Here is an 11,167-nt window from a genome sequence, read left to right as displayed (position 1 = left end):
CGTTTAATTGTTCAACTAACGTTTTTCAGGGGGGGGGGGCTGCCTTTGTACCGATGAAGGTTTCGTGACTCAGGGAATTAAAAACGTCCTCTTCTTCCTGGAATTACATCGGATTACTTTCCCCTTTTGTAGGTGCTGTTTTACACTTAAAAATGATGTTAGGGTAGTAGTAGTGGTAGTATTAGTAGTAGTAGTAGTAGTGGTATTTAACGAAGTAGTTTTAGTAGTTGTAGTAGCACTAATGATAGTACCAGTGGTATGAGTGGTAGTCGTTGTAGTTGCAGTGGTAATGGTAGTGTCAGTGTAAATAATGGGAGCATCAGAAGGCTGTATTTCTCACGAGATGAAGGAAGCATCCTTGAGGGAGACCACTGGAGGAGTACGAGAGAAAGTAAGTCACGCTACCGCCTTTCCTCGGGTCCCTCGTATGTGCTAACAAGGAGCCAATCTGACCACGCCACGGAAACTTTCCAAAGCTAAATTACTAGGAAGTTAGCGTGGTTCACCTTGCATAGGACCGAAGTTGGCAGGAGGAAGGGTGTGACGAGAGAGTTTTCGTCTGTGTATTGATCTGTCTTCATGTCTGCGTGTGTCTAGATATTGGAAACGCTATTTCTTTCCTTGCCTGTTATATCACCTGGGTTACATTAACAACATTGATGGTTATGGCTGTAGCGAGTTTTATAGATGCGCTACAGGGCTTAATGTCAGCAGTTTGTTAGACTACTGATTGGTAGATAAAAGATTGACTGGTAGTCTACGGGATGTACATGTTTGTAGAGGGCTACAAATACATCAGAGGGGGAGAGAGAGAAAGAGAGAGAGAGAGAGAGAGAGAGAGAGAGAGGAACGAGACAGATGAATAAGATAGATAATAATCTGTTCCAGTTTATTTCCAGACTTTCTTCAGATAAAACATAGCAGCGTTGTGTGTCACTGTTAAGAGTACAGTGTGAACAGTTTACGAGGCAGAATAATCACTTCTCAGTATCTGTTTCCTCCGGTTTATAATGCCCGAGTGGGAAAAAAAACATAGTTTTACAAAACGCATTGATATCATACATAAAACATCGATGTATTGAAAATAAGATATATGGAAATGTAACAAGAAATACGGAATGTTTCCTCATCTTAGTGACAACCATTAATGTTAAGTGTCTTAACATTAATGTCGTACATCCGACAGTTGATGAAATGGACACATGTGCAACACCTGGATATCTTAATTTGTAGACTTTTGACATCCATTGGCTTTATCATCACATATTTAGGGATATAACAGGAAGAGTGAAGAACTGTACACAAAAGATGAGGCAACCAGTCCCTCAGCCTCGCCCAGCAGCACACACAACACACTGTACAGATTCACTGACTTTGTAAATCAAGTTTGTATTGAAATGAAAAAGTCACTGGGTGGCGAAATTTTGTCAAATATAGGCAAATGTTGCATGTGTGTCCGGTTCCCCATAAGCAACATTGTGGTAGATGTGCTGGGCCGCCACATGAAGAAGACCCGGGCCGAGACCCGTACTGGCGAACCTACCCGTATTTGTAGTGGTGCTGGTCACCAGATGCAGGAGGCGGAGGTAGGCAAAAGCAAATCGCCGTAAGAATTGACTATTTACCTAACACTAACAAGTACTTTCGATAAAGCATTTTCACTAACAGTCCTGGTAAAAAATTATGCCAGTTACCAAAAAACTCACGAAGGCCAACAGCACAGCGGGCAGAATCAGCAACACAAACACACCACTAACGAGCACACCAGCACAACCCACGTGGTTGAAATGAAAAAAAAAGAGAGAGAAAGCATAAATCTGGGGGGGAAAATACTTTCCTCTTCCACCCCCCTTCGGTCGTTTATCAACAAAATCAACAAAGATTCCCAGTTGCGGTAAACACATTCCGGCCGCTGTGTCAAAGGTTCAGCCTCTCCCTCTGTTATTACTGCTCAAAGTTTGTGTTTCTTATTCGTCCTCCTGTTTACTGAGGAAGTTTGGTGTGGTCCCTTGCGCTCGGCCACTTTTCTCTCAAGGCTCTCTTTCCGAATTGGACGTTTCGCACCATGCTATTAGAAGCTGGTGTTGTTCTCTTCTATTGCCAACGCTATCTTCAAGAAGAACAAAAAATTGTTAAAAAATTGCCCACTGTGGTAATTTTTTTCTTCACCTTCATAGTCATTGAGAAAACTAAACTCACAGGAGAACCCATAGAGCGTCTAGGTGATGGAAGATGAAATCAAGTTCCATCCAAGGAAGGGAAGAGAACCTTAAGTTCGTTCCATCAAAAGCCTTATCTCTCTCTCTCTCTCTCTCTCTCTCTCTCTCTCTCTCTCTCTCTCTCTCTCTCTCTCTCTCTCTCTCTCTCTCTCCCCCTCTCTCTCTCTCTCTCTCTCTCTCTCTCTCTCTCTCTCTCTCACACACACACACACACACACACACACACACACACACACACACACTGTCGGGAAAAAAATAATAAATGAAATGATGGAGTACATGACCACAAAATGCAAGGAGGCGGAAGAGGGGTTCGTACCCAAGGGCAATAGAAACAACGGGAAGACCAGAACGAGCCCTTGGTTCACCTAAAGGTGAAGAGAGGCCAAAACTAAGTGCGCTAGAGAATTGAAGAAGTATATAAGACAAAGGACCAAGGAAAATAAGGAGATTAGCCGAAGAACCAGAAATGAATATGCATGGATAAGGAGGGAGACCCAGCGGCAATGAGAGAATGATATAACATCGAAAGCCAAGTCTGACCCAAAATTGTTGTACAGCCACATCACGAGGAAAACAACAGTCAAGGACCAGGTAATCAGGCTGAGACAGAAAGGAAGGGAGATCGCAAAAAACGACAAAGAAGTATGTGAAGAGCTAAACACTAAATTTAAGGAAGTATTTTCAGTGGAGACAGAACGGACTACAGTAAAACGTAATGGTAGGGTACACCAATAAGTGCTGGACACACTACACACAGCCAAGGAGGAACTGAAGAGGCTGGCTAGTGAACTAGATACCTCAAAGGCGGCGGTACCGGACATCTCTCCGTGGGTCCTGAGAGTGGAATCAGAGGCGCTGTGTGTGCCACTGACAACAATCTTAAACCCATTTATCGAAACAGGGCAACTACTTGTGGAAGACAGCAAATGTAGTCCCAGTCCTTAAGAAAGGAGACAGATAGATTTATGCTACAGGCCAGTGTCACTAACATGTATAGTATGCAAAGTCATGGGAGAATCTTATCAAGAAAAGACTGTTGGAACACCTAGAGAGGAATGAGCTTATACACGATAACCACGATACTCACGGTCCAGGGAGAGATAATCCTGTGTCACAAACCTACTGGAGTTTGACGACAAGATGGCAGAAGTAAGGCAGGAGAGAGAGAGGGGGGTGGGTAGACTGCATTTTCTTGGACTGTTAGAAGGCTTTCGACACAGTTCCACACAAGAGATTAGTGCAAAAACTAGAGGATCAGGCAGGTATAACAGGAAAGGCACTACAGTGGATCAGAGAATAAGTGGCAGGAAGGAAACAACGAGGTATGGTATGTGACGAGGTGTCAGAGTGGGCGTCTGTGACGAGCTGGGTTCCACAAGGGTCAGTTCTAGAGCCGGTGCTGTTTCTAGTATATGTGAATGGCAAGACGGAAGAGACAGACTCAGAGGTGTCCCTGACTGCAGACGACGTGAAGCTAATGCGGAGAATTCAAGTGAATGGGGATCAAGCAGGAGTACATAGTGATCTGGACAGGCTGTAAGCCTGGTCCACCAACTGGCTTCTGACTTTGCACTCCACCGAGTGCAAAGTCATGAAGCTTTGGGAAGGTCAAAGAAGACTGCAGACATAGTACAGGCTAGGGGGCCAAAGACTGCAAACCTCTCTCAATGAAAAAGTACTTGGGGTGAATGTAATACTGAGCACATCTACTGAGGCGCACATCAACCAAATAACTGCTACAGCAGATGGGCGCCTGGCAAACCTAAGAATAGCGTTTCGACACCTGAGCAAAGAATCGCTCAAGACTCTGTACACCGTGTACGTCAGACCCAAATTGGAGTATGCAGCACCAGTACGGAGTCCACACCTGGTCAAGCGCTTCTAGAAATTAAAGAAAGTGCAAAGGTTTACAATAAGACTAGTCCCGGAGTTAAGTATGTCCTACGAGGAGAAGGGACATGATAGCGACGTATAAAATACTGAGAGGAATTGGCAAGGTGGATAACGACAGGATGTTTCAGAGATGGGACACAGCAACAAGGGGTCTCAATTGGAAATTGAAGACTCAGATGAATCACTGGGATGTTAGGAAGTATTTCTTCAGTCATAAAATTGTCAGAAGTGGAACAATCTGGAGAGTGATGTAGTGGAGGCAGGAGCCATACATAGATTTAAAAAGAGAGTAGAGAGAGAGAGTGGATCTAGTAGTGACTAGTGAAAAGGCGGGGTCAAGGATTATCTTGACCCCTGCAACCACAAATAAGTGAGAACACACACACACACACACACACACACACACACACACACACACACACACACACACACACACACACACACACACACACACACTGACGAGTCAAAGAGATGTTAGGAAGCATTTCTTCAGTCATAGAGATTTGTCAGGAAGTGGAATAGTCTAGCAAGTGATGTAGTGGAGGCAGGAACCATACATAGCTTTAAGACGAGATATGACAAGGTTCAGGGAGCAGAGAGAGGACCTAGCAACGATGAGTAAAGAGGCGGGGCCAGGAGCTGAGTCTCGACCCCTGCAACCACAATTAGGTGAGTACACTATAATCCCAATTCTGGATCTCTCGCTCTCAAAGGTTCCATAACACTAATATGCATTAAGACCTGCAGAGGTCATGAGGGCATGGAATTGCGGTAATCCCGTATTTTGTAATGGTCCAGCAAGTAGGGAATTGTTGCAGTCCCAGTATTTTGTAGCAAGTGGGCAGGAACTGCTCAGGATATTGTTGCAGCTCCGTATTTTGTAGTAGCTATAAAACCAGTGAATTGTTTCACGACGTATTTTTTAGTGGTCAGGGGAGCAGGAAATATGTTTGTCTATTTCTTCGTAGCAATATTGAGAGCAGTGACTATGTGCCCCATATTTCTTTGATGAATCATGTGATGCCACAGACTGTCTCCAGAAGCGAACTCAGCTCAAACGCTGAGGTCCGTGGTTCGATCCTCGGTCCGGGTGGAAACAGGACGTGTTTTCTTACGACACCTGCTGTCTCTGTTCACCTATCAGAAAAACAGGTACCTGTGTGTTAGTCGACTGTATAACAAAGGGCTTTCTATATAGTAGTATGTCATTGATGTCAACTAAGCCTGTATACCTTGTACATGTACTTGTAGAAATAAAGATTATTATTATTATTATTATTATTATTATTATTATTATTATTATTATTATTATTATTATTATTATTATATGGTAGCAGTATTCTTGAGGAAACGCTAGACCATGTAGGGGTTACACAGTGATTGAGTGGGATACTTGACAAATGCTTCCTAGAGCCAGTGCCCCCTCGGCCCGGTCCCACACCAGACGTCGTAGTGGACCAAGGCCTGATCAACCCCATCCAGGCTGATCAGGAACTTATCCAGTTCCCTCTTCATAATCCTCCTTACGTATGATGGGAGGCTGTTGAATAGTCTTGGATTCGGTTCTGATCTTCCCCAAGGAAGGGCATCAGTAACTCCATTGATCAAGAGCTGTCCGCAGCATCACAAGCACCTCACCTGCAGGAAATTCCCAGCGGGGATTGTATTAAAGTCTCATACCGGAAGAGTCGTGGGCAATACTGACTTACCCATCATACTCCTGGACTTAATACACATTCTTATACTTTTCTTAAATCCGTTGAGCTTCGCGCGTTCTGCAGTCAAAAACAAAAAATAAAACAAGGGAAAGAAAGCTGGCTGTGTTTGGGTGGAGAATACACTGACTTTATAGTTATTTTTTTCTTCTTCAACATTTAAGTGGAATTCTGGCGTCACATAGACTTTTCGACAATGTTTAACTATAACTTATACTGTCTCAGAATTTGTCCTGTTTCCTGACGAACCTTACCTAACCTAACCTAACTGTCTCAGAGCAAATATTCTCAATTTCATTCCTGTTTGTGATCCGGCGCCTTGAGGCACACGGCTGCTGCAGTAATATATATATATATATATATATATATATATATATCTATATATATATATATATATATATATATATATATATATTAGTAATTCTAATTTCAAAAATTTATTTTATATTTCGTTAACAGTGTTTTGTTTCATTTTTTTTACCTGTATCTAAATAATATTCGACCACGCGGGGAACGAAAATTCCATTTGCAACCGACAAAAATAGAGCTAGAAATTCAATATAGGATGTGAGTCAAAGTTAGCCAAGCAGAGATGAGAGGAATATTAAAGTGCAGAAGTGTATCACTGGACCATAATGCTGCAGGAGCGTACCATTAGCGCCACAACAACTGTACCACTCGGAGCGTACCATTAGCGCCACAACAACTGTACCACTCGGGTGGGGGAGGGGACAGGTGTATGGTACTTACGTTACTGCTGAGGATACAGACTTTCTGTCCTTCCTGACTGTATGGTGACAAAGGTACATGGCGGTGTAAGCTTACCTTAAGGAAAGTTTCATGAACTTGTGCAGAAATTATGCTGCATGTGTAAGGTCAGGTAAGGTCAGGTGACTTATAAAAATAATAGGTAAGTGATCTGGTGAGTTGAAAGTATATTGGCCTAGTCTCTACTCTACATATCATATTGTTAAAAACATTCATTACCAACAAGTGTTGCAGATATGTCTTTTTCGTCATGAAATTTAATGTCGTAGGTTGGAAAGCAGTCGGCTACAATGTATTTCTTTCTGACCCTAACCTTCTCACCTGACACGAGTTGGGCTTTATCCCAGGCCATGAGGTGCTGGTGTTGTCCTCTGTACGAGTATTTATGCTTTAGGATGTCTCGTCAGTGCAGAATTTACTGCACCTGACATAGATAATTGTGTAGACTCTTGATATGTTGCAATATGTATTGCAGATACTGGGTTTAGTGATTTTTCAATGGTTTTGTAGAATACCATTGCAGTATAAGATTTAGCTTCATTTATGATGATTGCAAATGTAGTAGCAAGGTTATAATGAGAACTGGAATCCACCTTCATTGTTCTCCCTGAGGGACTCCTGGGGTTCACTGTGACTTACATCGGCAATCAAATGTCTGCGGTCATACCATCGGACACGAAGTATAACTTCCATTCTGCAACTTTGTGTTTTTGAGCTCTTGCATTAAATGTAATTATATATTTTATTAGTGACTTCTTAAGGAGGCAACTCTCATTCTTAAGATGCTTTATAAGGAGCATCTTAAGAATGAGTGTTTTTTTCCATCATAACACTCAGAAAAACACTTCTTGAAGACCTGCTTATCATGGCCCACCTTACAGACAGACTCGACGCTGTGGAACCTTCTTCAACCTTTCAGTCTCTGAAGAGATAAACTATTGTCGCTTTTCTAGGCCTCGTTATAGGTTGTGTGTGTGTGTGTGTGTGTGTGTGTGTGCTCTTTTATTATTGCATGTGAGTTTATATACCTTTTCATCGTTAGTTGTTACGAGTGTATATTCCTCTTATTGCTAATGTGTATGTGTGTATATTCATTTATTGACAAGTGCTGAATAGCCTCGTAAGGCGAAGCGTCCTGTAAACAATACCATTGCTTCCCGGTAACGTACGATATATATATGCTTGGCATAAAAGTATCACGTACAGTAAGCGATGAAAAGAGAGGATCCAACCAGGACCGAAAATAAAAGTGGCCCCCCCCCCAAAAAATCATAATTTTTGGGCTTCTATCAAAGACCCGCTTCATGGGCCATAATATGTGAAAATAAAAAAAAATATTTCAGCAAAGTAAACTTCAGTAAAACCTACCAAAAGTTTATGATGACAAAAGATGATTAAAAAAATAACAGTAAGAGTAATCTATAAAATGTCCTTGGAAATGACCTCCGAAAACCAGAGAATAAACAAATAACTCCAGTTTATTCTGGGCGAAAATTCTTTAAAATGCTACAGCAACACGCAGTGCTGGGGGAATAAATTTGGGTTCGAACTACCGAATCATAAAAGAAGGAAGAAGGGGTTGAAATCTAACAGTGAAAAAAAGGTGGGGTTTCAAACCGCCGAGTCAGAAAATTAATGAGGGTTCAAACTGCCTAATGAAACACTAACAGGGACTTTAGTGTTAAGAATGAGGAATCAAAATACTAACTCATAAATGAATGGGGATTCTGATTACTGAGAAATAAATGGGGCTAAAATTTATAGTTTTAACATGAATGAGGTGTCAAACTAGAATATTACAAATGGGCGAAGGTTGAAAAGTATTGAAAGAAATGAATAGCGGGACAAAAATCAGAGTTATACATGAAGTGAGACTCAGAATGGTCACTTAAGGAGCACCTCCTAAGTTCCCCCCGTCTTCTAATGTCATGTTTATTTTTCCCCTATTATCTACCTTGTCCATAATTATTATCGCATTTGCTTTATCTGTTTCGTAAGGTAAAGTCCAGGATCTTTCCTTAATTCTTGATATAACTTATCAAATCTTTGATGACAACTGTGTTGCAGAGGTGTGAGCACAGCTCAGAGGTGTGAGCACAGCTCAGAGGTGTGAGCACAGTTCAGAGGTGTGAGCACAGTTCAGAGGTGTGAGCACAGCTCAGAGGTGTGAGCACAGCTCAGAGGTGTGAGCACAGGTCAGAGGTGTGAGCACAGCTCAGAGGTGTGAGCACAGGTCAGAGGTGTGAGCACAGCTCAGAGGTGTGAGCACAGCTCAGACCTCAAAGATTTGTTAATGACGAGCTTATGCCCCTATGGTGGGCCATGGGTTAACTAATGGCTCTATGGTGGGCCAATGGGTTGCTTATAGTCCTACGGTGGGCCACGGGGTAGCTTATGGTCCTATGGTGGGCCACGGGTTAACTAATGGCTCTATGGTGGGCCAATGGGTTGCTTATAGTCCTACGGTGGGCCACGGGGTAGCTTATGGTCCTATGGTGGGCCACGGGGTAGCTTATGGTCCTATGGTGGGCCACGGGGTAGCTTATGGTCCTATGGTGGGCCACGGGGTAGCTTATGGTCCTATGGTGGGCCACGGGGTAGCTTATGGTCCTATGGTGGGCCACGGGGTAGCTTATGGTCCTATGGTGGGCCAAGGGGTAGGTTATGGTCCTATCTAGCTTATGGTGGGCCAATTATGGTCCTATGGGTTGCTTATGGCTCTGTTGTGGCCCACGTGATACCACGGGGTAGCTTATGGTCCTATGGTGAACTACAGGATAACCTACGACCCTGTGGTAGGCCATGGGGTAGTTTATGGATCTATGGTGGGCCAATGGGTTGCTTATGGCTCTGTTGTGGCCCACGTGATACCTTATCAACCTATGGTGGGCCACGGATAGCTTATGGCCCTGTGGTGGGCCACGGGCTAGCTTATGTTCCTATGGTGTGCCAAGGGATAGGTGCTGTGGTGGGCAACAGGGTTGTTTATGGTCCTGTGGTGGCCTACGGATTAACTTATGGCCCTATGGTTGGCCACGTGATAGCTTATGCCCTATGGTGGGCCATGGGGTAGTCTATAGCCCTATGGTGGGCCATGGGTAGCTTATGGTTCTTTAGTGGGTCGCATGATAGCTTATGGTTCTTCAGTGGGCCGCATGATAGCTTATGACCCAATAGTTGGCCACAGGGTATCCTATAGCCCTATGAGGGACCATGGGGTAGCTTATGGCCCTGTGGTTGTCCACAGAGTAACCTATGATGGCCCTATGGTGAGCCACGGGTTACCTTATGGCTCTATGGTGGGCCACGATATAGCTTGTGGCCCTGTGGTGGGCCACGGGGTAGGTTATGGCCCTGTGGTGGGCCACGGAGTAGCTTATGGCGTTGTGGTTGGCCATGAGGTAGCTTATGGCCCTATAATGGACGACGGCGTAGCTTATGGCCCTGTGGCGGGCCACGGGGTAGCTTATGGCCCTGGTGGGCCACTGGGTATCTTATGACTCTGTGATGGGCGCCAGGGTAGTTTATGGCCCTGTGGTGGGGCACAGGGTAGCCTATGGCCTCATGATGGGCACTGAGTAGCCTATGGTGGGCCAAGGGGTAGCTTAATAGGCCACGACTGCCACTTGTCGCTGGACTTCGTTAGTTTTATCGACAGACAAAAATCCTCACAGAGGGAATTTATATCATATGAAGGAACACTGGAGATCTCATTAACAATTTGCTTAAAATTTCCCTGTGACACTAATGTCATTAGTAATTATCGTGTGTCAAGTGCGTATTGAGTGACTCTGGTATGTTGAATGTGGTAGGTGTGTCAGGTAAGCCAATCTTCTCACCTACGAAAGCAAAAGACTTGGCAGACGATGTCCAGTCTTTTGCTTTCGTACTAATGGCGCCCCAGTGTAAATCAGGGGCGCCATGAGTACACTAAGAGAAAACACAATAAGTGTCCGGGGTCCAAGACTGTTCAACAGCCTCCCCAGCATACATAAGGGAGATTACCAATAGATCCCTGGTTATCTTCAAGAAGGAACTGTGACACATACCTAAAGCCAGTGCCCGATCGGCCGACTTGTGGCTCGTACGTTGGATTGCGTGCAGCCAGCAGTAACGAGCTGGTTGATCAAGCTCTGATTCACCAAGAGGCCAAGTCAATGACCCTTTCGCGGGGGCCTTGACCCCCTGCACAACCTGTCAATTAAGTGCTGATTCGGTGCTTACAGTCTGCAGTGCGACTTTTACAAGCAACACACAACTAAGATTAATATTTAGGCGTTGTTTTTATTCTTGTTGGGCTGTTGTTAAGTCAAGATTGAAAGAGAGAAAGGGAGTAAGACGGAAGTCAGATCAGGTGAGAGGTTAAGAGACAGCTGAGGTCAGATGAGAGGTTAAGAGAGAGCCGAGGTCAGATGAGAGGTTAAGAAACAGCTGAGGTCAGATGAGAGACTAAGAGAGAGCCGAGGTCAAATGAGAGGTTAAGAGAGAGCTGAGGTCAGATGAGAGGTTAAGAAACAGCCGAGGTCAGATGAGAGGTTAAGAAACAGCCGAGGTCAGGTGAGAGGTTAA

This window comes from Cherax quadricarinatus, chromosome 32 (assembly GCF_038502225.1).
Source record: "Cherax quadricarinatus isolate ZL_2023a chromosome 32, ASM3850222v1, whole genome shotgun sequence".
NCBI classification, from domain to species: Eukaryota; Metazoa; Arthropoda; class Malacostraca; order Decapoda; family Parastacidae; genus Cherax; species Cherax quadricarinatus.
The sequence above is the reverse complement of the archived record's forward strand: the minus strand, read 5'-3'. Positions refer to the sequence as shown.